At 42.6% G+C, this 25,891-nt stretch overlaps 1 protein-coding gene across 5 annotated transcripts in view; it reads right to left on the bottom strand.

Annotated features, from left to right (window-relative positions):
* Positions 1-25,891, bottom strand: part of NCALD (neurocalcin delta) — a 76,403-nt gene that overhangs the window by 43,419 nt on the left and 7,093 nt on the right. Inside the window, exon 2 of one of the 5 annotated variants that reach the window (XM_043539260.1) lies at positions 12,595-12,719. The exons of the other annotated variants lie outside the window; for them this stretch is intronic. The gene's annotated coding sequence lies outside the window, so the exon portion shown is untranslated. The remainder of the gene's footprint in view (positions 1-12,594; positions 12,720-25,891) is intronic. 5 annotated transcript variants of the gene reach the window in all.

Raw genomic sequence — 25,891 nt, 5'->3', positions numbered from 1 at the left:
TGCAGAAACAAGGGACCTTCTTGCAGAATTCAGGTCCTGCTTCCTGCATAATACACAGGGCCATGGCTTATAATATGAAAACTTTCATTAGATGAAGAATGCCAGTTATCTGCAATGGGATGCTTTTCTTTGTTTTGTCCCAAGGATTATTTCAGATTATTTCTCTATTTGGCTCCCCCTTTCTGTCGTTATGAATTATGTCTATGAGTAACTACTCTGTCAAAACAACCAACTGCTACATTTGATCATTTATGGGTTTTGTTTGGGTTGAACTTTGGGTCACTACCATCTGATTTTTGTAGCTTATACCTGCCTCAATGACCTGATTTATCTTTATTTTTCTTTTGGTTGGCTATTCTACTATTGCACTGAATGCTTTAATACACTGGTATTGTCAAGTCCTTTTGAGTGCACATTCTTTATATAAGGTAGATATCTTATTTTGCTTCTCTTGCTATGTGTGCACTTTCTCTATTCATGCTTCGGTGTAATAATTGTGTAGTGGTGGTGCAGAAGTTACATAATCATTAAAAATACATTATTTTTACCAAACCTTTCAGTAACACTTTTCAATGGGATTTCTTTACTCTGGAATCCTTAGCCAATTAAGAACCTTTTGCGATTCCTTTTGGGGCATGTCATTTACCCTATTCTTTAAAATTTATACATTAAGATTAATCACATCACCATAACCTGCTCTATCAAACACAGTCTAGCCACTATCATAAATTATATAGCATTTTAACACCAAAGGGCTAGACAAGGCAACAACAAAAATACAAGGGAAAGGGAAATTAGCAGGGAACCCACCACCACCATCACTTTCTCAGTAGCTAGGTGGCTCTGGGTCAGAAAGAAAGGACATAGACAGTTACTAAAAAGCTACATAGAAAGCTGACTGACAACGTGACAATTAAATATAGCACCTGGCTGGCTTATTTTATTGCACTGCAGGGAACATTGCAGCACAGTTATTTTCATACTGGCTCATGAGTGGGCTTAGTCCTCAGGTTAGCAGGGTAAAATTTTTCAAGACCAATCTAATAGCAGCACTATTACTGCCATGTGTTTTCAAAGTGCAGCACATATAGCTCCATTCCTCACCTATCATTGCGGTGTAAGAAAGTATTCTTATCTCTATTTTACAGACAGGGTAATAAACTTCTCTGTTGAAGTGGCTAAACCACAACTTCACAGTAAATCAGTGGCCGAAAATGGGATTCTGATCTGCAATATAGCACTGTCACTCTGGCGTAACTCCACTGAAGTCAGTGGAGTTATATTGGTGTAAAACTGGCCGTAGTTTCTAACCCAAAGCTCAAATGCAGACAGTGCTGCCTATATATCTGCACATTCACCATGTTCAGTAGAAGCTAGTACACCAATATTGCCCACCTTCAGGAAAAAAAAAGGCTAAAAACTTCTACATTCACAGGATCCTGAACGTCAGCAACAGAGAGCACAATGTGAAAACAAAACAAGGCCGCCCCAAAACTATCTATTTGTCTTTCCTCTCCCTTTCATTTCACTCCCTTCCCAGAGAAACCTTTTAACCTCATCTTACCTACCCAAGATACTTATATGGGCCCCACCTCACTGTAGTATCACAGCATCTCACTATCTTCAGTGTATTTATCCTCACAACACCTCAGTATGGCACGGAAGTATTATCTGTGGAACTGAGGCGTAGGAAACTAAGTTACTTAAACAAGGTCACACTAGAAATCATTTGCAGAACAGGGAATTGAACCCAGGTTTCCTGAAGGCCCAATCTTTCTCTCTCAGGGCTTGTCTACACTACCGCGCGGGGTCGATCTAAGATACGCAACTTCAGCTACATGAATAGTGTAGCCGAAGTCGATGGAGGGATAGCTCAGTGGTTGGAGCATTGGCCTGCTAAACCCAGGGTTGTGAGTTCAATCCTTGAAGGGGCCATTTAGGGATCTGGGGCAAAAATTGGGGGATTGGTCCTGATTTGAGCAGGGCGTTGGACTAGATGACCTCCTGAGGTCCCTTCCAACCCTGATATTCTATGATTCTATTTATCGTGGTGCCTTCACTGCAATAAGTCGACAGCTGACGCTCTCCCGTCAAATCCGCTTGTGCTTCTCGTTCTGGTGGAGTACTGGAGTCGACGGGAGAGCGCTCAGCAGTCGATCAATCACATCTATACTAGGCACGATAAATCGACCCCCACTGGATCGATTGCTGCCTGCCAATTCTGGTGGGTAGTATAGACAAGCCCTCAGAGTGTCTATATGGGGCTACAGGCAGCTAGCTCTGTGAGCGCCCCCCAACACTAACTAGCACAGACCCATTATCTGCAAAGGGCAAACAGCTGCCAGACCCCACCTTGTCATAGGAAAAGGAAGCAATTCCTTTCTGTGACTTGTCTGGAATTTTGGTCTGGGAAACCCGAGACATAAGCCCAGTACTAAGTCAGGTCAATTGCATAGAGAACACTTTGTGTTCTAACCAGCAGGCCAGTGCCTGACAGCTGAATGATTTTTAAATAAATTCTTATTACTTTACATACTTAATGAAACACTCAGTACACAACAAAGATAGGGAATAATGCAACATTGGAAGTCTACCATGTTCTCTTGCGTAAGTGTACCTTGTGTTGGGGGTGTTTCAGTTAGGCAGTTGTGTCCAGGAAAGCCAGGCAGATTAAGTACAAGAGTATTATAAACACACATCATTTAAATAAGCTGCTCAAACAGTGGCACTCAAACTGCCTCTATAGGTTATTGCTTTCATAGCTCAGATGTCCATCCAAAGTAACACATTTACTCAAACAAAACAAATGCAACCAAACAAATAAAAAGCACTCACATGCTAAATAAAATTAATGGGCCTTATGTTGTGCACTGAAGCTTGCCAAGCTCAGGTCTGGTAAGCTATCGAGGGAAGGGTGTTCCAAAGACAGCACCTGCACCTGGAAAACCTCTGCCATAACCTTCAAATTTACTCTAGGAACTAAAAGAAGGGATATCCCAACTTCAACTGCGGTAATGGGTGATCTACCAATGTTCTCATGCAAACTGTCTCAGTAGTAACCCCAGTGCCTGTCAGGCCAGACTCGTAGAATGTGCAGTTCTCCTGTCACTGATGTTGCATAGGAGCAGAGCTGCAATTCACCCTGCTAAAATCTCAGCTGATGCTACTGACCATGCTCACAAGTGATTTTTTTCAAATCCATTTATACTTTATTTTCAATTCTTCTCCCCTCACCTGAAGTTTGCAACAAGTTTCCTCCTTATGGAGGACTAACAAAATGCCAAGTGTGGTGTTCTTTGTTCAGTAATCGGTAAGGGAAAAAATTGAGTGCTGTATCCTCAGAGGCTATAAATTCTCCTAGCAACTCTGAAGTCCAACTCTGCTGAAGTCAATGGAGCTAGGCTGATTTACATTAGAGGAAAACCTGACTCTTCTTTTTCCAACTGAGAATTTCTCTCCACTCAAAAATGGCTGAATTTTTCTTAACCTTTCCAGAACTGTTTGCTTTCAGGCTCAGGCCAAACATTAGCCCCAAAGAAGAATTTAGTTCTGGGCACGTGAAAAAGAAAAAAAAAAAAAGAGGGTAGCAATACTCTAAATGCAGCTTTCGCTATTAAGAAAGCTCTAAAGCAGTCACCATGTAATACACTGATGTAGTAACATTATGTAAGTGAATAGCATCAAACCAAGGGAAAGGTAAGTAAGCAGGGTGTGTTATAGTAGTCCTAGTGATGAAATAATTTCCTTGATTACTACTTCTGTTCATACATCAAAAATATCACAACACAGAGGAGAAGACATTGCATGCAAGGTCCCCAGTTTTACAGACATTAAGTTTTCCCATCGTTATTAAACAATATTTTCTTTTTTGTTTCAACACTGGAATTACATCCATAAATGTACTTAAGAGGAAAAAAAGCTACTAGTAAAACTGTTCTTCCTCTCTTTTTTAAAATATATAGGTAAAAAATTGCAGTAGCATCTAGGACAGGGGTCGGCATCCTTTCAGAAGTGGTGTACCAAGTCTTCATTTATTCACTCTAATTTAAGGTTTCGCATGCCAGTAATACATTTTAATGTTTTTAGAAGGTCTCTTTCTATAAGTCTTTAATAGATAACTAAACTATTGTTGTATGTAAAGTAAATAAGGTTTTAAAAATGTTTAAGAAGCTTCATTTAAAATTAAATTAAAATGCAGAGCCCCCCGGACCGGTGGCCCGGACAGGCCACAAAGGGCAGTGAGAGTACCGCTGAAAATCAGCTCGCGTGCCGCCTTTGGCACGCGTGCCATAGGTTGCCTACCCCTGATCTAGGAGCATTTCTACATTACAGTTGGGAGCAAGCCTCCCAGGCCAGGAAGACAGACAGCTTAAGCGGGGCTCAAGCTAGCATGCTAAAGATAGCAATATGAAGGTTGCAGCTTGGGCCTTCAAGCCCATCCGACTAAGGTTGTCAACACTATATTTCAAAAATAAGAGACTGTTTTCTTAGCACCTCGCCCCATCTCTCCTCCTGATATCATCATCATCATCATCGTCAATACTAATAATAAGGAGCAGTACTCACCTACATTCACCAGAGGTATTCCTGCTGCTTTTTTATTTTTTTTGGTGCAGCACTCAGCAACTCCCGATCTTGTTGTACAGAGATGAAAAATTAAGAGACGTTCCTTGTAATAAGGGACTGTTGGCAACCCTACACCTGACCCCCTTGGCTTGAGAGCCCAAGGCACTGTGTCCACACTTATTTTTGGTGCAGTAGCTTGAGCCCCACTAGCATGAGTCTTGCTACCCAGAGCATCACTCCCCGCTGCAAGGTAGACATACCCTACAGGTCCTACCCAAGACTGGGGCCTCCTTGTGCTGGGCACTAAAGAAACACATAGTAAGAGACAGTCCCTGCTATAAAGACCTTCCCTCTGGGAGGGAAAACAGGGGCACAAAGAGGTCTAATGATTTGCTCAAAGTCATGCAGCAGGTCAGAGATGGAGACTAGAGCTAGAACTTACTCCTCTGACTGCCAGTCCCAGAATCCTATTTATTAGTCCATGCTACTGATTCTCTTTTGATTACTTCTCTCAAAAGCTGTATAATTTTTCTTTGTGTTCCTCATCTCCATTTCCCTCTGTATGCGTTTGTCCTAAAAGAATTATCTTCCCATATCTGTTGCTAGGAAAATGATAAACAGTAAATATATTTTTTTTTTTTAACTGAAAAGGTTTTAGAAGTGTCAACTGCAATTTGGTGGATTGAATAAGAATAGCATAATTATACATCTGCTCTCTTACTCCTATTAATGAATGTAAAATAACTGGAAAATTCTGAAGGCTGTCGTCATGGTTACAGACATACTAGCCTAGCAAAAAAGGAAAAATCTGCAGTTATAATTCAAGGTAAAAATCTTATCTCTTTACCAGAGCTGCAAAATATCAAAGATTTAATGCATGCTCTTGTCCTTCTATTATAATCTCTTTTAAAACATACGATGCATGGTTATTGGGAGAAGGCAACATTTTCCACACAACAGTCTCTCTCAAAGGCTGCTCTTACTAATGGGAAATTGTAGTCTTTCTGATATCATATTGTGGAAACTGTTTGTAAAGGCTGACTTTGAAAATAGTAATGTGGTTTCACTGACCAGATCCTCATCTGATGTAAAGTGATGTAGCTTCCTTTAAGTCAATGGAGTTGTACAGTTTACACCAACTGAGGATCTAGTGCGATAGGCATAAAATTGCATTGCCAGGCATATCAACATAGTCTATATCCAGAATTCCTTACTCCAACAAAGGGAGTACTAATAGAAATCCTTACTTTTGATGACACCATTGAGAAAATCACTGGAAAACTTTGTAATAAATAGTGGAAAGTCACCCCCCCCCCAACTATACTCCTCACCTCCAAGACATCTGTGCTGTCGCCCTTGGCTTGTGCTATACCACCCAAGATTACGCATCAGATATTCTAATCTGAAGTGTAAATTGCCATACATGCAGCATGCCGATCATGCACAACTGGAGAGGAAAAGGATCATTAGTAAAATCCATGTTATCAGTTAGAATAAAAGTTGTAACAGAGTGGCAAGACGGCCTCAGACACTGGCAGTAGGTGACTATACAAACCTGGTGCTCACAAAACAACTGGGATCAGGACTCATGTAAGTGAAAAAATACTTACAGACAAAAAGACTGTTGAAATGGACTGCACTGAGAGAAAGCGTGTAGGCTAGAATGAACCTCAACCTGCTCAGGTATTGTACCAAACCATAGTCCATTAAGAAACCTCTCTCCATATTAACTGGCAAACACGGTGCATATAAATCATAATATCCATAATTCCACCGAGAGATAAGGTTGAAAGTATGCTTCCACAGAGTCCAGCTAATATCCAACCCCAATATTATACTTTCTTTACCAAACATATCTTTCCAAATCCCAAATGGTAGAAGGTCTAGGAATAAACAGGTAAGGGGAAACAAGGGGAGCTGGGGGGCTGGTTACTTAAAGATAAACCTCAGCTCATACTCCTGAACTTTTTGAGAACATGATCTGAGGTTTGTATGTGCAACCTAGTCAAACCCCAGCCTACGTCTGAGCAGGTCAGGGGCTTGCCTCCATCTTAGGCTCAAGCAAACAGGTCAGACAAGTTGCTAGATAGGCAGGAATGACAGTCAGTAAGAGTGTGATGTTTTGGGGTTCAACCTAGACAGTATGGGCTGTGTCACTGCCTGCCCTGCAACATTGCGTGCCTTAAATGACATGCTTCTGTGCTCACTGCCCTGACGCCAATAGCCAGCATCCAGGTCACACCCTGGCTTCCACCAAAGAGTTACTTTTTGCAAAGTGAGGCCAGAACCCTCCAAGTCCCGAATTTCCCCAGAATCATCTGCAAATGTGACAATGTGCTGAGGTTCCCAGAATTGAGAGTTATTATATTACCCCCTCAGCCTCAGCAAGTGAGAGTTTTTCTTCTGATAAGCTGTGTGACAACACCTTGACAAACCAACTCATCTGTTTTGCCAGCAAATTCTTCAGGACTCTGCCAGGCAAAACTTTGCCATGCAGGCTACAAAAACAGTGAACCCCAACTCCTAAGTTTCCCAGAGATGTCTTCCTGCAGCATCCAGCCCTCTGCTAGAACAGTCACAGAAGTTATTAGGTTTGTTGTCCCCTTAAAGAGGACGCTCAGGTTTGACAAACACTGCAATTTTAAATCACAGCACTGCATTGGTTTATAATAAAAGTAAAACAAGTTTATTAAACAAAAAATCATAGGTTTAAGTGATACCAAGTATGAGGAATAAAGACAGGAAGGGTTACAAAGCAAACATAAGTAAAAATATCCTTCTAAAATAAAAACTTAATTTCAGCAAGTTACACTCTTTGATTAAGCAGGTTTCTCACCTAAACTCAGTTCCCAGAGATTTCAACCCCCTTGGCTGAAGGACCCATTTTTTCCTCAGATTACAAGAGCTCTGGCTGTGTCCAGTGGTGGATAACTTAAATGTCTTTTTGCCCCGCCCTTACCACTCCAAAATTCGCTTTCTCTGTTTCAGGAGGCAGGAAGGCTTCTTACTGTTCTTCCCTTTTTATGGACATCCTATCTCCCTGCTGATTCATATGTAAATAGAGCTTCCATTGTTTTGATTTCACACTGCTTAATTTACACTGGGGACAGGTAGACAGCTGCTTTCCCTCCTGTCTGGGAGCAAACCGGTTTCTCCCTGTGTTTGGTCATAAGCTTTAAACCATAATATCCGTAATTCCACATATAGTATTAATGCAGACATTTCACAATGACGTTAATCACCAGTGTCTCACCAGCATTCATAAAAGACCTTTTTTTTAAAATACAGTAATATTGTATACAATCAGTTGATACAACTGCTTATCATTTGAGGTTCAGACCCCCTGTCTTTACAGTTAAGAGGCGCTCTCCCCCACTTGCTAGTTTGATGGCTTTGTTGACCTTTTATGTAAATGTATCTTCATTGTCTCTGCCTGATGACCAGGCTGGTCAGACAAGCAAATACACATTCCGTTGTTTAAGGCAGTGGGTGTCAAATGCATTTGATCACGCCTCGTTCTTTGTGTCTGTAGTAGTATACGCCTCACCTCTTTGGGTGCCCGGCCAGCAGCTGCCACCACTCTCCAGCCACCCAGCTCTGAATGTGCACAGCAAGTTCTTCCCCCACACTAAAGGTCCTTCTCTCCCCATCCCCCCCGAATACATTCCTGCACCCCCCAGAGGAGTGTGCCCCAGTTTGAGAACCTCTGGTCTAAGGCAGACTGTGCTTATGCTCTGCTTGCCAAACACATTTTAAGAACATAATTCTAGCACATATTTATAACTCTTTGTACTCACCCTCTACATACCTTATGCAATAATATTAATGATCACTGAGTTATTTGTTTTCCAATGCTATATTACATGCCACCTTTTGGGTATATATCATGACAACAGTGCATTAGGTGTAGTGAGTATGGCAGGCCTGACAAGAGTTGCTAACACAGAGTTGTTGCCAATGGGCCTTTGTATCACAAAAAGTTTTAAGCTTCTTTTGATTTCCCCATGGACTGTGATGAGTTAGGCATGCTCAGACAGTATACACAAGAGTAATTCATTGGGATTCTGATGACAATTAAATCCTGAGCTTTATTTGGTATGGCGGGGGAGGAAGAGAAAATGGGAGGTTCTTCTCTTGGAGTTTTTCATGTCAATAAGACTCCAGTTAGCACTTTTTAATGTGCAGTTATATGTACACTGGACATTTGATCTTGTATAAAGAAAGCACAAACAAACAAATCATCTCATATATAGTGATTATAGTTTAGAACCAGTGTCAGAATAGTACATACAAGGCACATTACTAAAGTCTAGAATATAAATATTACCTTTTAAAATGTAAAGCCAGTCAGTTGGAGGGAAGGGAAAGTTCATCTTAGCCTGCAACCAACCCAAATGTGGCCAAAACAGATAGAACCACAAGCACCAACTTCACCTAGAGGCCATGTCTACCAGCACTTCCCTAATAGCCTGGCTAGATAAAGAGTTTAATGCATTTAAAGTTACAAATGGAAAACTAGGCCAATTTACCATACAAGACAGTCTAATCATAGGTGAAAATAAACCAGCTGTTAAGACCTGCAGATGTCTTTGTGAAAGGGCAACACAGGGGCCGAATAAACTAGGAAGGAGGGAAATTTTTTAAGCCACAGAATATATATTAGATGGGTCGGAGTCTGAAATTACATATCCTACCCCCTTTCCACAACAACCCTATATACATCTAGCCACCTCCTTTTCCATGACGTGTGTCACTGGTTCCATTCCCCCACCCCTCTACTTGTGAGGCTCTGCTGAGGACAAGCAAGGGCAGCCTCTCTGCTGAGCTCTAGGCTGCTGCGTCTCAATTTGAAACTCCCAGCACGTTGGGGCTTTCCTGTCAATTGCACCCCAAATGCAGAGCAGATCTCCCAAGCCCCAGAACAGAGAAGATTTAGATTTGCTCATACTGATTGCTCTGAAGCTTCATATGTATCCTTGATATAGCCAATCAGAATTGGATACCACTGTGCCATGAACATTCAGGGGCAATCCCTGCCCCAGTGAGCTTACACACAAGAATGACAAGGGACAAATCAGGAGGGTGGAAGGTGTACTGGGATACAATATAAAAGCAAAGTTTCAGAGTAACAGCCGTGTTAGTCTGTATTCGTAAAAAGAAAAGGAGTACTTGTGGCACCTTAGAGACTAACCAGTTTATTTGAGCATGAGCTTTCGTGAGCTACAGCTCACTTCATCGGATGCATAGCATATCGTGGAAACTGCCAATAACCAAATAAACTGGTTAGTCTCTAAGGTGCCACAAGTACTCCTTTTCTTAATATAAAAGCAAAGTGAATATTGTATCCCAGTATGACAATAGGCATGGTTAGTCTTGGTTAGTTCCAATAGCTGTTCCTTTTTTACCCCAAAACAAGCAACATTCAGGGAGTGGGAGAAGGAAATGATTTGCACAATATTTAGACCTATTAGTTTTGCAAATACACATTACAGACACACTTTTAATGTACAGCAAGTACACACAACAGCCCCTCACCCTGGATTGCAAATGAAGTGAAGTGGGGAATTCACAGAATTCTGGGAGTGCTGTAATCAGGGATTGCTCAGGGGCTTTGCAAGATTTTTTGTGTTCTTTGGATATTCAAACACACAAGAAAGGGGAGGTCAATGGGAGCTGATGGTTGGGCATGGTAGAGGAAGGGGAAAGGAAAGGCAAATGGATGGAAAGGGCAGGAGGAGGGGTGACTTTTTCTGAACCTGAAACAATATTTCATTTTGGTTCAATGGGTGTACAAAGGTTTGGGGTGGTTTTTACTTTGCTCAAACCATTTCTCCCATCCCTACTTTGTATTTACTTTCACATTAGGGCTGTGAAAAGTTTGAACAGATGTTCAGATGCAGGCGGAGGGAAGTTTTAGTGCTGCTCTATTTACTTCCTCTTGCAAGATCTGCTTACATTTGCCTGTGTCGTGAAGACGAGAACATTCTAGCAGCTTAACAGCTACCTGGGGGAGATCTTAATTTACTGTTCGTCTGAAACATTACGAATTAAGAAAGGAATGTATCGTGCCATGAAACCTCACTTGACTGGAGCTTGTATGTTTCTCAAAATTAGGTCAGCAAATTTATTGGTACAGTAGCTTAATCTCCTAGCACATTAACTATGCATGTGATGGACTGAAATCTGAACTCATTCTGTCAATGAAGGGACTTTTTGAATCTTGATTTTGCCAGATACAAAGCACATCAACACAAAGACCAAGTTCTAAGAAGTTCCACTCTCATGTCAAAACCCCAAAATTCCAGGCTTGATTCTTCCCTGTATCTGAGCTTTGCTCAGCACAAGGAAGGGAAGGAGGGATCTTCAAGAACTGTCTACAGCTCTGGTTCTGCACCAGCCCAGCCCCAATCTCAGTGACATGGAGCTATAAAGACTAGGGGCTTCTCTAACTGATGCCACTGATATAAAGTCAATTGGGGACCTCACCTCAGTGGTGGAGTGAAGCTCAATTACACAATGTCCACCAACCTCCTTACAACAGGAGTGGAGGGGTGGCTGGCGCAGGGGCTGCCTCCTCTGGGTTTATGCTTGCAGGGAGTTCCCAACATGAGAGGAATCCTCAGGTATTTGTTTACAGCCATAATCCAACCCCTTGTGCTGCCTGAACAAGTATAGGGCCAAGTATAGGAGAGGATATGCTGGCTCAGTCTAAAGCTGGGACCTGCGACATTACAAGGATTATACAGTCCAAGACTCAACAGCCCCTCCTTCCTCTATTTGTGACTGGACAAGACACACTCAGTTTTCAGGCTCTTGTGATCCATCCATGTCCGCCAAAGCCCTCCAACATAAAGAAGGAAGGAAGCCAGCTTTCTTTCGGGGAGTGGGGTTGTGTTACAAGTTTAATGCAAGAAATAGCAGAAAAATCATTTTACTATTATGACCTATAGGTCTCAAGTCCCTCCCCATAGGAGCAGCCATGCTCCAACCCTCTACCTAGCAGCCTGCTGACAACAGCTCATCTGAGACCCACAAAGCCCAGCCCCACAGTGAGGCTCCTCCCTTGAGGTATGATTGGCAGAGTCCCAGAGTGGCTGATTGGCCCACTGGCCCTACTTAAACTAGCAGCAGGAACAGGAAATTGCTGAATCATTGGGTTCCATCCTGCTCTGGACTGTGTGCCTTGTGCTACCTATTTACCCACTCCTGCTTCCCTGGCTTGAATTTCTGGCATCTGACTTGTGGTTCCGAACCTTCAGTTTGGCTCCTGCCTCTGAACCCCAGATATCCTGACCTGGCCTGACTCTGGTTCCCAACTCGTGGTTCTGATTTACAGTCGGTGTCCTGCTTCTGACCTCCAGGATTCCTTGCCAGCTGACTCTTGATTCCTATCTTGAGGACTGTGGATTCTGGCTCTGACTACTAGGTCTGGCCACCAATGACCTGGCCATGACATTTAGGAACATACAGGACTAGTGAAGGACAACCACCATGTTTTGTTTCTGCTTTGCAATTCAACAAGGTCTCTGCACCATAGTCCAGAGCATGAAAGAATTTTCACTCCTATATCCACATTCTCAAAACATTGACCCTGAATAATGAGTTTAGTAATCTGAATCTAGAATTTAGTTTTAAACCACCCACTGACATAAGAACGTACGTAGAGCAAAATTCACATCATCTAACACCCAATTTATATCTCCACAATTCACAAGTTTTGTTTAAGAAACGTCCCACATTGAAGTTGTAGAGATGTTGCCGGTCAGAAGTGAAGTGTCTTGGCAGAACTACCTGATATGGAAACCTCGATAGACCCTGCTTGTAATAAGCTTCAAGTTAGTGCAGTGGCCCTTCACTTTATTAGCTATAATAAAAACATTTAGGTACATTTAAAAAAAACAAATCAAACAAAACCAAAGTATAAATCTAAAGTCAACAATTCCCATAGGTGGTGTAGGTTGGGGACTGAGTTTGATAAATGCCTCCTTTTTGAGGCCATGAAGTAGCATTTTCAAAAACAGCTGGTACCTTGAAAAAGAAGGAGCTATCCAAACTGTCCAGTGCTTACTGCATCCAGTGCAGAAAATGTTACCAATATTCACTCCAAAGCCAGTAATGTAAAGGGATTGTATTTATCGGATCTCAACCTTCATCTGCAGTAGATAACAATTGATAGTTACAAATCAATACTCTGTTGCATCAAAAGTATAAAACAGTGTTGTGTAAGAGGATGATCACATACCGTAACAAATTGGATAGGTCAAAAGAGTCAGTAAGCTATGTCAGTTCGAGCATTAGAAGCAACAATACAATTAGTGCAAAATTTAATTGAAATTAGGATTTAAAGGTAATCTGAATAAAAAAACACAGCCAACAGAATTTAACCTTAAAACCAAGAGGCTTTGCTTAGTATGTTGTTCAAATCTGTTAAACAGTATGTTTTCTCTATAAGTGAAATCATTTATCTAATTTTCCACTCAGTACCCACAGGACATATAGCATTAATCCAGGGGCAATTCATTCTTCATATAAAAATCTGTCTTTGTAAAAATGTTTTATTTACCTGATCTATGAAATGCAGTAAGAATACTTTGTATTTAAGCAACTTAGCATTTTCATCTGAAGATCTCAGAGCACTCTATAGCAATTAGTAAGCGTTATCCCTATTGCAGAGGTGAAGACAATGAAACACAGAGATTAAGTATGGGGTTTTCAAAAAGCACCCAATTTTCAAAGTCAATAGAACCTGTGCTCCTAAATCATTCTGGCTCCGATTTTCAAAGACGTTCATTCCCCAATAGGGGCAGATCAACACCTAGTAAGATTTTCAGTCTGCACCATTAGGTGCCTAAAAAAACACATATGAAAGTGAGGTCTTTAGGCAGTTTTGAAAATCTCACATCGAGCGATTGCCCAAGGCCCCAGCAAAGAGCAGTAGAGTCAGGCCTACAACCTGCATCTCCTTACTCCCCTGTCTATGCTCTAACTCGAAGACCAAGCTGCTGCCTAGCTTGCTGTTTGTGGGCCAGATTCTGCTGTCACCAACCAGTGAATCCTCGCTTTCTTTACATTTAGAAATAAAAATGATCCTCAGATAATTAATATTTGAAAAGTGCTTTGTAGATGGTAGTAATAAGTAAATAGCAGAGCAGTCCATGTGTAGCACTTTAGTAGAAGAGCAAAAATTTTTACCTTTCCATGCGCCTTCTCACTCCCAGTATCCCTCAAATAATGTGAACGCTAATTTTAATCAGGAGAGGCACGGTTATAAATCATTAAAAAATTCTTCAGATGCTGCTGCATATAGTATATATGTCCAGCTGAGATCTATAGCAATCATGTGATTACTTACAAATAGTTAGAGGTTAACCTGTTTGAAGGGTTGCCATTGGTCAAAATAATGCAGGGCAGAACAAGGCTGGGAGGGAGTCATAGCTCCAGAAGACAACCTTGGATTGAGCTTCTTGTTCTGCCCTCTAAAATTCCCTGTCCTGGATTTGAAATACCAGCACACCATGATGAGCTAGCAAGTGCTACCAATGTATCTCATTGTGTTTCTTTTAAGTGGAACACACTCCAGAAGTCTTCAAATGAAAAGAGATTTGCTCACTGATGAGCTGCCAAAATCTTAACAACGGGTTCCCTCCTCACCCCACGAGGGGGTTGTTGCCCACCCCTACGCCTCGGACCACTGCCCCATCCACCCCCCTCCCCTGTCCCCTGACTGCCCCCAGAACCAGGCAGGAGAGTCTCGTGGGCCACCGTAGTGGGTGCCCACCCCGCCCCGCCCCGCCGAGCCGCAGGCACCTGCCGGAGGGTGAGGTGGGGAGTCCCGGAGGTGCTTACTTGGGGCAGCTCCCAGGAAGCATCCGGCAGCTCCCGCTGGCTTCTAGGGGCGGGGGAGGATAGCTAGGGGGGAGCAGCCGCTCCCCCACTGATCACATCAAAAGTGGCGCCTTAGGTGCTCTGCACCCACCAAATTTTCTCCTTGGGTGCTCCAGGGCTGGAGCACCCATGGAGTCGGCACCTAAGGCGCCACTTTTGGTTGGTTAAATTTAGAAGCCCTTTTAGAACCGGTTGTCCCTTGTGGAACAACCGGTTCTAAAAGGGCTTCTAAATTTAACAACCGGTTCTAGCGAACCGGTGCGAACCGGCTCCAGCTCACCACTGGATTTGCTGCTTTCTTACTGGGACATGAAAGCAAAGCCCAATAAAATGAAACTGTCTTCTTCAAAACGAGAGTGATAGATATATTACCCATCAGCTGAATTCACTGCCCACAGTTTGGCTATATTATGAATATCTTTTAGGGCAGGAAAAAAAAAGTGTTGATTCTTATCTGTTCAATAAGAGCTGTTATCAGAAAACCTAAATGAAATAATCTGATGCCCATTTCTCTCAGGGGAAGTGTAATTCGATTATCCAGTTTTCCCATTAGAAACCCTAAACCCAATTAGTTTATGTGAGCATGTTTTCTGGAGAAGGTCTATGTTGTTAAAACTTGTACAATAGATCTTGCTGTTTACTTAAGAGTAAACTGATGATCTTTGGATGTTAGATACAGTGACTTAAAATGAAATGCAATAAAGGTTTCCACAGTGCATTGCATTTTTCTTAACAAATTTAACCAATTTAAACCAATTTAAATTGTCTTCTATTGACAATTTTTCCTTGCAGTGGGGGATTTTATTCTTTTTTTTTTTTTAAAGAAATAATGTATTTTACAGACATGACAAGCCATCCAATTACCCAGAGCTTGTCAAGGCTAATACATTCAGGAATAAGCGTGTCAGACAACAGTATCGTTTTGAATCCTTTTGTGCTAGACACCTGTGGAAATTCTAAATATCTGCCTACATGGCAGCTATTGTTAAGCTTTCCAGAAAAGGGATAAAAACTTTTCCTAATCTAATCTTCATAATAACAGAGAAAAGCACGTTACTATTTGTTTACATGAACAAATTTAGCAGCGCCTGTGAAGTCTTGAACAAAATTACCCATCAGCAAAATCTGATAACCAACTTAATTAGTAAGGAATAGTGAATTACATGCAGTTGAGCAATGGCAATTTGGAGAACACTGACAGCTTAATAGAACAATCTTAGCAAAATGCAAAGGCTAAAGAACAATCAGTACAAACACTGATGAAATATAAGGCCAGTTGAATAGTGTTTATTACCAAATTTATCAGCTGTCTTATTGTGCAATAAAGGAGCACTATTACACGTTGTCCAGTTTCCTTGGATTTCACTCAGACACATCAACCCTTCACCACAGACAGCAGTTTGTGTTGTGTGAAAGATATTTAATCACTGTGGAAAAATGACAGACTTACGTCCAAGAAGTCCCCTAAATTAGTTAGAGGAATGCAGAACACTGCAGTTTCTGTTTTCAGGTGGAGGTTTTGAACCTTTTCATTTTCATGGGTTCATGCCCCTGGTTTTGGTTTCAACAAACCCAAAGACTCTCAAAAATGTAGCTCAACCAAAATCACTGACTTTCACAAGACTTTGATGTAAGACCATGAATAAAAACCAAGGAGCACTGATACAGGGCTTTCCACGCAACAAAACTGAAAGCACTTGATAAGTTATCTTCACTTCACTGTAAAGGCTACAGAGCAGGGGTGGCCAACCTGAGTCTGAGAAGGAGCCACAATTTGCCAATGTACATTGCCAAAGATCCACAGTAATACGTCAGCAACCCCGCCATCAAAGCCCACCCCCCCACACACACCTCCCACCCACTGGCAGCCCCGCTGATCAGTGCCTCCTGCTCCCTCCCCCACCTCCCGATCAGTTGTTTTGTGGTGTGCAGGAGGATGGGGGGGGGGGGGAAGGGGAGGAGCGAGGGCACTGCAGGGGAGGAGTGAGGGCAGGGCCTGTGGCAGAGCCAGGAGTTGAGCAGTGAGCAGCCCGCCGCCCCCCGACACATTGGAAAGTTGGCGCTTGTAGGTCCAGCCCTGGAGTTGGTGCCTATACAAGGAGCCGCATATTAACTTCTGAAGAGCCGCATGTGGTTCCGGAGCCACAGGTTGGCCACACCTGCTATAGAGGTTAATTCACGGGCCTAAGATCAAAAAGCAAGTCAGGGTAAGAGCTGGGATTAGAACCCAAACCTGAAGACACCTAGTCTAACATCCTAGCCACCAACCCACACTACCTCTCCTGAATGCATCCTCTTCATGCACCTTAACAAACCTTTTAATGACTCTGATCCAAGTTTCCAGTCTGCAACAAAGCCTAAAACCAGGCCAGTATTGTGACTTGTAGGATTAATGACATGCCCGCCGTAAGGGAGGCTGCCACACCTTTAGGATGGGAGGGGCACGTCACTGAAGGAAGGTTGATTTTACTGGGAAATTTGAGGGAAGGAAAAAATGGCCCATCTCAGTTCCATGTCAAATGTGGAACATAATAATGGAATCAAGCAGTCTTAAAAAGAGTTCTGCAAGGAACAGCAATAAGTAAGTGCTCCCCACACAAGACTCTCCTTAGAGCTACGTTCAATTTAAGTTAAATCCCAATACTGAAAACATAAGGGTTGAGTTCAATAAACCAGGAGCAATGAGAGTAAACTGCAGCCAGAACTCTTTTCTTTTTCCTCAGTCAATGCCATAAGAGAGCATCTTGACATTACCTCATAGCATCCGTCCCTGGACTGAAATACAAACACTGTAAAGCATTGCGAAGACACAGCCATTATCATGTACTGCACGGTGTCAAGCTGTTGTCTGACATTAAGCCAATTTTTCATGTGATACAGTACAGACCTGTTGACCTATAGCAGGAAAATGTCAAAACGTGGGTCCTTTCTCTTATACCTTTTTCTTTTTTCAAAAGAATTGTTGTCATGTCAATCTATAATTGAGATGATTAATATGGACAAAAGCCACATACTCATTCTAGAGAGATTACAAAAAAAAAAAAAATGAGAGTTTTGTACACATCTGCACATTTTCACATATTTATAAACTATTAAAATGGATACCCGATAAACAAGAAAACCCTAAAACTGAGTGAAACCTGTATATCAAACCATCATCAAAGTGGATAAACCTATTCTGCACAAGCTTAGGTCAATGGCATACATGATATTATCCCTCTACTAATATATCTGCTGAGACCACTGTCTATCATGCTGACCAATATTGTCTCATTGTTTCCTTGAATTCCCCCATTTGTCTTTATCCATCTGATGTCTCTTGTCTTATACTTCAAGTGTAAGCTTTCATCTTTCATCGAAAGAATAGTAAATATGGCAGGCGACCAGCTTGGCTTAATGGTGAAATCCTAGCGGATCTTAAACATAAAAAAGAAGCTTACAAGAAGTGGAAGGTTGGACATATGACCAGGGAAGAGTATAAAAATATTGCTCGGGCATGTAGGAAAGATATCAGGAGGGCCAAATCGCACCTGGAGCTGCAGCTAGCAAGAGATGTCAAGAGTAACAAGAAGGGTTTCTTCAGGTATGTTGGCAACAAGAAGAAAGCCAAGGAAAGTGTGGGCCCCTTACTGAATGACGGAGGCAACCTTGTGACAGAGGATGTGGAAAAAGCTAATGTACTCAATGCTTTTTTTGCCTCTGTCTTCACGAACAAGGTCAGCTCCCAGACTGCTGCGCTGGGCATCACAAAATGGGGAAGAGATGGCCAGCCCTCTGTGGAGATAGAGGTGGTTAGGGACTATTTAGAAAAGCTGGACGTGCACAAGTCCATGGGGCCGGACGAGTTGCATCCGAGAGTGCTGAAGGAATTGGCGGCTGTGATTGCAGAGCCCTTGGCCATTATCTTTGAAAACTCGTGGCGAACGGGGGAAGTCCCGGATGACTGGAAAAAGGCTAATGTAGTGCCAATCTTTAAAAAAGGGAAGAAGGAGGATCCTGGGAACTACAGGCCAGTCAGCCTCACCTCAGTCCCTGGAAAAATCATGGAGCAGGTCCTCAAAGAATCAATCCTGAAGCACTTACATGAGAGGAAAGTGATCAGGAACAGTCAGCATGGATTCACCAAGGGAAGGTCATGCCTGACTAATCTAATTGCCTTTTATGATGAGATTACTGGTTCTGTGGATGAAGGGAAAGCAGTGGATGTATTGTTTCTTGACTTTAGCAAAGCTTTTGACACGGTCTCCCACAGTATTCTTGTCAGCAAGTTAAAGAAGTATGGGCTGGATGAATGCACTATAAGGTGGGTAGAAAGCTGGCTAGATTGTCGGGCTCAACGGGTAGTGATCAATGGCTCCATGTCTAGTTGGCAGCCGGTGTCAAGTGGAGTGCCCCAGGGGTCGGTCCTGGGGCCGGTTTTGTTCAATATCTTCATAAATGATCTGGAGGATGGTGTGGATTGCACTCTCAGCAAATTTGCGGATGATACTAAACTGGGAGGAGTGGTAGATACGCTGGAGGGGAGGGATAGGATACAGAAGGACCTAGACAAATTGGAGGATTGGGCCAAAAGAAATCTGATGAGGTTCAATAAGGATAAGTGCAGGGTCCTGCACTTAGGACGGAAGAATCCAATGCACCGCTACAGACTAGGGACCGAATGGCTAGGCAGCAGTTCTGCGGAAAAGGACCTAGGGGTGACAGTGGACGAGAAGCTGGATATGAGTCAGCAGTGTGCCCTTGTTGCCAAGAAGGCCAATGGCATTTTGGGATGTATAAGTAGGGGCATAGCGAGCAGATCGAGGGACGTGATCGTTCCCCTCTATTCGACACTGGTGAGGCCTCATCTGGAGTACTGTGTCCAGTTTTGGGCCCCACACTACAAGAAGGATGTGGATAAATTGGAGACAGTCCAGCGAAGGGCAACAAAAATGATTAGGGGTCTAGAGCACATGACTTATGAGGAGAGGCTGAGGGAGCTGGGATTGTTTAGTCTGCAGAAGAGAAGAATGAGGGGGGATTTGATAGCTGCTTTCAACTACCTGAAAGGGGGTTCCAAAGAGGATGGCTCTAGACTGTTCTCAATGGTAGCAGATGACAGAACGAGGAGTAATGGTCTCAAGTTGCAATGGGGGAGGTTTAGATTGGATATTAGGAAAAACTTTTTCACTAAGAGGGTGGTGAAACACTGGAATGCGTTACTTAGGGAGGTGGTAGAATCTCCTTCCTTAGAGGTTTTTAAGGTCAGGCTTGACAAAGCCCTGGCTGGGATGATTTAACTGGGACTGGGTCCTGCTTCGAGCAGGGGGTTGGACTAGATGACCTTCTGGGGTCCCTTCCAACCCTGATATTCTATGATTCTATGATCTTATTGTTCTGTGTTTGTACAGTGCCTACCACAAGGAGGTCCTGGTCTATGACTAGGATAGGGCTCCTAGATGCTATGATAATACAAATTATCAACGATAATAAGAGCGCCAACTCATTTACAGAATAACTATCCTGAAATATCTGTGTTTAGTCATTCCGTGGTTTGTTGCTATTTTTCCTAATCATGTCATATTCATCACATCTTTCACTTAATCCACATTTTAAAAGGTTCATCACTGTATTTCTGGTGACTTGAACTGCCTCTCTTTCAGGCTTGCCTTGGCTATCTATACTCATGTAGGAGGAAGTGGCAGATTTGCTGCACAGTAGCCACCGTAAGGGATTGGACCCACCTGAACACTGAGTTTCAGAAAGACTTGTAGTTTCTCTGAGGTTTCCCATTTTGCTGGAAGAGAGGCCCTCGAGTCTGAGGAGAATAGTCTTAGGAGCAGTCAGGTAGTCTTTCAAGTGGACAAACAAGTAGAGGCCCATATTATCAAACCCAAGATCTAGAGGATCATGACTTTGGTGATGAAGCTTTATCCTCCCCTATTTTAACTCTATATCAGTGTGGAAATGGCATCATATTATTACTTTTGATGCCTAAAGTCACTTTAGCTGACATGATTTTCAAGAAGAGCTCATATTCTGTTCCTGTTGTGAATAGTGGTGGTACTGGTGGTGGCGTTTTGGAGTACTCTGAAGTTACCAGCGATCAGGACTGAAAAAATCCTAGGGCTAAATTCCCTTCTCCCCTTTAGAAAGAGAAAAACAGAAAAACCCAGCAGCAAAACACATGAAAAGGGTGGAAATTGAGGAGGGGGAAAATGGCCACAATTTCTTCTCTTCTGGGAGGAGGGAATGCCTTGGGGCCTGAAAAGTCAGCCCTGGCTGGTGCTGGCCAGGAAAGAGGCATGGCTAAGGGATGTTCAGATTCAACACATCATCACATCAGCCTCTAATGGCAGAGGTCCTCACAGAGCCTTAATCAAGAATCTCTCTGACAGAAGCATTGAGGGAGAGTATGCTGGGGTGCCACTCCCTGCCCTTCCATTCAGTGAATCCTCCCCTCCAGGGCAGGGGGCCATGCTGTTACACAGGGGTGTCAGTTATACCTCTTTTTGTCAGCTGCAGTCAATCTGAGCCCAAACCTGGGCTTGGTTTGCCAGTAGTATGGGTGATTCCACAGTGGCATATGGCGGGGTGAGTGATGGTGATGGGGTGGCCTGTCTAATCTACCAAAGCATCACATTCAGCAGGAATCTGTTGTTCTTTTTAATCCAAGGGTACATCTATGCTGCAGACTGAGGTGTGACTGTGTGGTACTGTAAACACACCTGAGCTTTGATCAGGCTAGCTTGAACAACAATAGCAGTGAAGCTGCTGCAGCATGGGCTATACAAGTCCACTCAGGGTCCTGGGTATGCACTGGAGTGGCTAGCCTGTGGCTTGACTGCTATTGTTATTTGAGCTAGCTAGATCAAAACTAGCTCAGGTGTGTCTACACCTGCTGTAGTAACACTGTGGGGTAGACATACCCTAAGTGATAAGTGAATCAACACTTCCATGACAGCAAGGAAGTAACAAAGGGAGATCCTTTATACATGAGGATGGGAAGCCATTGCTATGGTATTAGTTTTTTCATCTTTGGATCATCTCTGCATTTCCTTGGCCTCCCTCCAGTATAGATGGCTAGCAAATATGGCTATGTCTCCTCCTATCCATGACACACACACCCACTCTAGGGGCTAACGGATGGGAGGCATACACTGGCTCTATGCCATCTGGCCCTTTTCCTTTATAATGGTAAATCCCAGCTGTCCTCTTGGGTCAGCTTTAAGAGGTATAAAGGAGATACAGTGAGAACTGAAGATAGGGTTCAGTAAAATTAACTCAGCAAGGGCTGTCTGCCTGGCTCCACGGTTATGTTTCTTTGCCATTATTTCTCCATACAAAAAATCCTTTCTGTCCCTAATTGTTGCATGCCATCAAGAAGCAATGATTCTAGTCAACTGCAAACACAAAGGTGCCCTACAGGAGATATACACATGATCCTGCAGCAAAGCCTCGCACTATGTACAGTAAACACATCTTTTTTGTAGCTAGAAGCCATTCACACATGTTAAAGGTTCAATTTTTTAAAAAGTTACTTACATCTATATTACATCATTTTATGGAGTTAGAGCAATTGTAGCTGTGCATGCAAAATATCAATATAGCCATGGAAACCCAACTGTAGACTCGGGGAATGAGCAAAGCTTTTGACACTGTCTCCCACAGCATTCTTGCCAGCAAGTTAAAGAAGGATGGGCTGGATGAATGGACTATAAGGTGGATAGAAAGCTGGCTAGATTGTCAGGCTCAACAGGTAGTGATCAATGGCTCCATGTCTAGTTGGCAGCCGGTATCAAGTGGAGTGCCCCAAGCGTCGGTCCTCGGGCCGGTTTTGTTCAATATCTTCATAAATGATCTGGAGGATGGTGTGGATTGCACCCTCAGCAAGTTTGCAGATGACACTAAACTGGGAGGAGAGGTAGATACGCTGGAGGGTAGGGATAGGATACAGAGGGCCCTAGACAAATTAGAGGATTGGGCCAAAAGAAATCTCATGAGGTTCAACAAGGACAAGTGCAGAGTCCTGCACTTAGGACGGAAGAATCCCATGCACCGCTACAGACTAGGGACCGAATGGCTCGGCAGCAGTTCTGCAGAAAAGGACCTAGGGGTTACAGTGGATGAGAAGCTGGATATGAGTCAACAGTGTGCCCTTGTTGCCAAGAAGGCCAATGGCATTTTGGGATGTATATGTAGGGGCATTGCCAGCAGATCGAGGGACGTGATTGTTCCCCTCTATTCGACATTGGTGAGGCCTCATCTGGAGTACTGTGTCCAGTTTTGGGCCCCACACTACAAGTTGGATGTGGATAAATTGGAGAGAGTCCAGCGAAGGGCAACAAAAATGATTAGGGGACTGGAACACATGACTTATGAGGAGAGGCTGAGGGAATTGGGATTGTTTAGTCTGCGGAAGAGAAGAATGAGAAGAAGATTTGATAGCTGCTTTCAACTACCTGAAAAGGGGTTCCAAAGAGGATGGATCTAGACTGTTCTCAGTGGTAGCAGATGACAGAACAAGGAGGAATGGTCTCACGTTGCAGTGGGGGAGGTTTAGGTTCGATATTAGGAACAACTTTTTCACTAGGAGGGTGGTGAAACACTGGAATGTGTTACCTAGGGAGGTGGTGGAATCTCCTTCCTTAGATATTTTTAAGGTCAGGCTTGACAAAGCCCTGGCTGGGATGATTTAGTTGGGGATTGGTCCTGCTTTGAGCAGGGGGTTGGACTAGATGACCTCCTGAGGTCCCTTCCAACCCTGATATTCTATGAACTATCAAGCTAATTCTGGGGATATGAAAGTTATTATATCACCCAAATACTGAGAATGGGCAGTTGTTTTATCATCTCCAATTAAACAAATGACAGAATTTTAGTGCAGAATGTGCCCTTACACTGACACACCAGACATACAGCTGTCCAATTTGGCTATGTGTTCCCCTCTTCTTCAAGTTCAAGCAATTCCTTCTGTTAAAAATGTTATTCCGGGCAAGAAATGAGTAATGGGAAAAATACTGTAAAAGCACAGGAGAACTAAGTGAACAAAAGGAATAAATGCCAATCTGGAAAATGCTGTAACTCTTTACAGTGTTAACAATAAATCTTTTACCATTTTGCTGCTGCTCCTCCTCTCCAGCGACTGTGGAACCAGCACACTGCTCAAGTTTGCAAAGTTTCTACTGAAATCACAATGGACCATTGTGCTGAAAAGTGTACCAAGAACAATGTGCATTTTACCTTATGTACCTGGCATGTTTGAAGCTGTAATGTGACAATTAATTACACACTAAAATTTGCTTTTCAGTGAGATCTTTAGAATAATGTAAAGCAGAGTTTTCCCACAAAGACTCCAGTATTTAATGAAGGGCTGACCAAATGCTGAGCAAATAGCCACACACATCAGCAACTCTTCTATCACCGTCCTTTAAAAATAACTTTGTTTTTTAATTAACATGGTTTGCTCAAACATTCACATACATTATATGGGCATGATTAGAGGTGGACAACACCACTACAGGCCAACTCACAGTCATTGGTCTTAAAACATTACTGTAAACAGGGAATCATCTTCAAGTAGGTGTGTATCTAGTGGGATCCTGCCAGGATCAATTCTTGGCCATGCACTATGGAACATTTTTTATCAATGAACTGGCAGAAAACAAAATCACTAATAAAGTTTGTAGATGACACAAAAATTGGGGGAGTGGTAAATAACGAAGGGGACAGGTCACTGACGCAGAGCTATCTGAATCATTTGGTAAACTGGGAACAAGCAAATGTGTTTTAATACAGCTAACTATAAATATATACATCAGGAATAAACAATGTAGGCCAGACTTGCAGTACAGAGGACTCTATTCTAGGAAGCAGTAACTCTGAAAAAGACTTGGGGGCTCCTGGTGGATAATCAGCTTTTGACACTGTCTGCTGCAAGGACTTTCTGCTGAATGATTTGCTACTCAGGTCAATTATTGGATAATCCAAGAATTGAACAATCCTATCAAATATGTCAGAATTAGAGGGGATGGAACATACAGTGCGCTATGAAACACTACTCACTCTGCCACATATTTTGGATTTTCAGATATGAAAGCCCTCCAGCATACCAGAATGAAACAGCAAGTTTTTATAATACTGTGACATTCTTAGCACTTGGCTGAGGTCAGTGGGCATTGAGGGTTCTCAGCACCTCTTAAGATCAGACCTACATGATGACACACAAGCAAGGAGTAGACCAAAGACGGGTTTCAAGATTCATTCCAAGCCAGCTACAATTTCATACTCTGCTCTCATGCACCACAGCCCAGATACACATGGGAAAGTTCTACGAGGATGCAACTGAACCCTTAACTGTCAATACATTAGCAGGTCCATGTGGGTTTATATATAAATGCACACATAAAACAGTTGTGATTAGAAAACTTGACAGACATATACAGAAGACTGCAGACATCTCTGCTGAATTATAATTGCTTTAATTGGACCTGTGCTTACTAATATGGCAAAGCTAGAGAGAATTCTTCAATCATGCTACCATTCTACACAAAAGAATAACGCTGTGAAAACAGGCATAAATGAGTTGTAGAAATAAACAGCTTCAAGTTCATTCCCCTCCTGCGGCGCCCCCCATCTTGGAGTTGGCCATCAGGAATATTCATACAACATAAACTCAAACAGAGTATTTTGGAATGAAACATTTTCAGGATTGTGTCACAGTTCAAATGACTACGAGTGTGCCTTTAAGTTAGACACTTCAAGTGAGACCTGCCCACTGTGTTTTAGCAACTTTGGAAGAGTTACAAATGAGCTCTCAATTAACTAGGAAAAGCTGCTTCATTCTACTGCCTTCATTGGTTGAGGGAACCCTATGAATGAAGAATCTAGCCGAGATTTATTTTGAAATGTTTCTGCTTTAAAATTCTTTGGAATGCAAGTGCTAGCACTTAAATTATCTTATATGCTTGTCTAACAAAAGCTCACGGATACTTAATCTTGTGTTCTTTCAAACTCTACTTTTTTATGAGAGCCACCTTGAAGCCCTTAAGAACAAACTCTTGATTCTTCAGCAGCACCTGCTTGTGTTTTTCTTCAGACCCAGGAAAGCTTCTAGCATTTCTATGTTATGTATCTTCCAAAAGACAAACCAATTTTTTAAGCTATTTTTAAAGGACAGCAAAAGTTACAAACGTTTACTAATTTCAGAAGCCTTTTGTTTTCCTGTATTTTTCAAACAGTTTTGTTCTCTACATGGGGTTCAGCAGGCCCACAGCACACCCTAGTAAACACAGCAGGTACAGTTTTCAAAAGTGCCTAAGGCCCACTAAAATTTTACCCAGTGTAACTATGCTGTGATTTAAAAAAATTGAACAGCAGTTATGGACATTTAAAAGCACATACCAAGTAGGCCTAATGACTGTGTCAAAGGTTTTTAACCACAGACTGAATCTGGTTTACT

Source organism: Chelonia mydas, chromosome 2, assembly GCF_015237465.2.
Source record: "Chelonia mydas isolate rCheMyd1 chromosome 2, rCheMyd1.pri.v2, whole genome shotgun sequence".
Classification (NCBI taxonomy): Eukaryota; Metazoa; Chordata; order Testudines; family Cheloniidae; genus Chelonia; species Chelonia mydas.
This window is presented reverse-complemented; position numbering and strand designations above follow the sequence as displayed.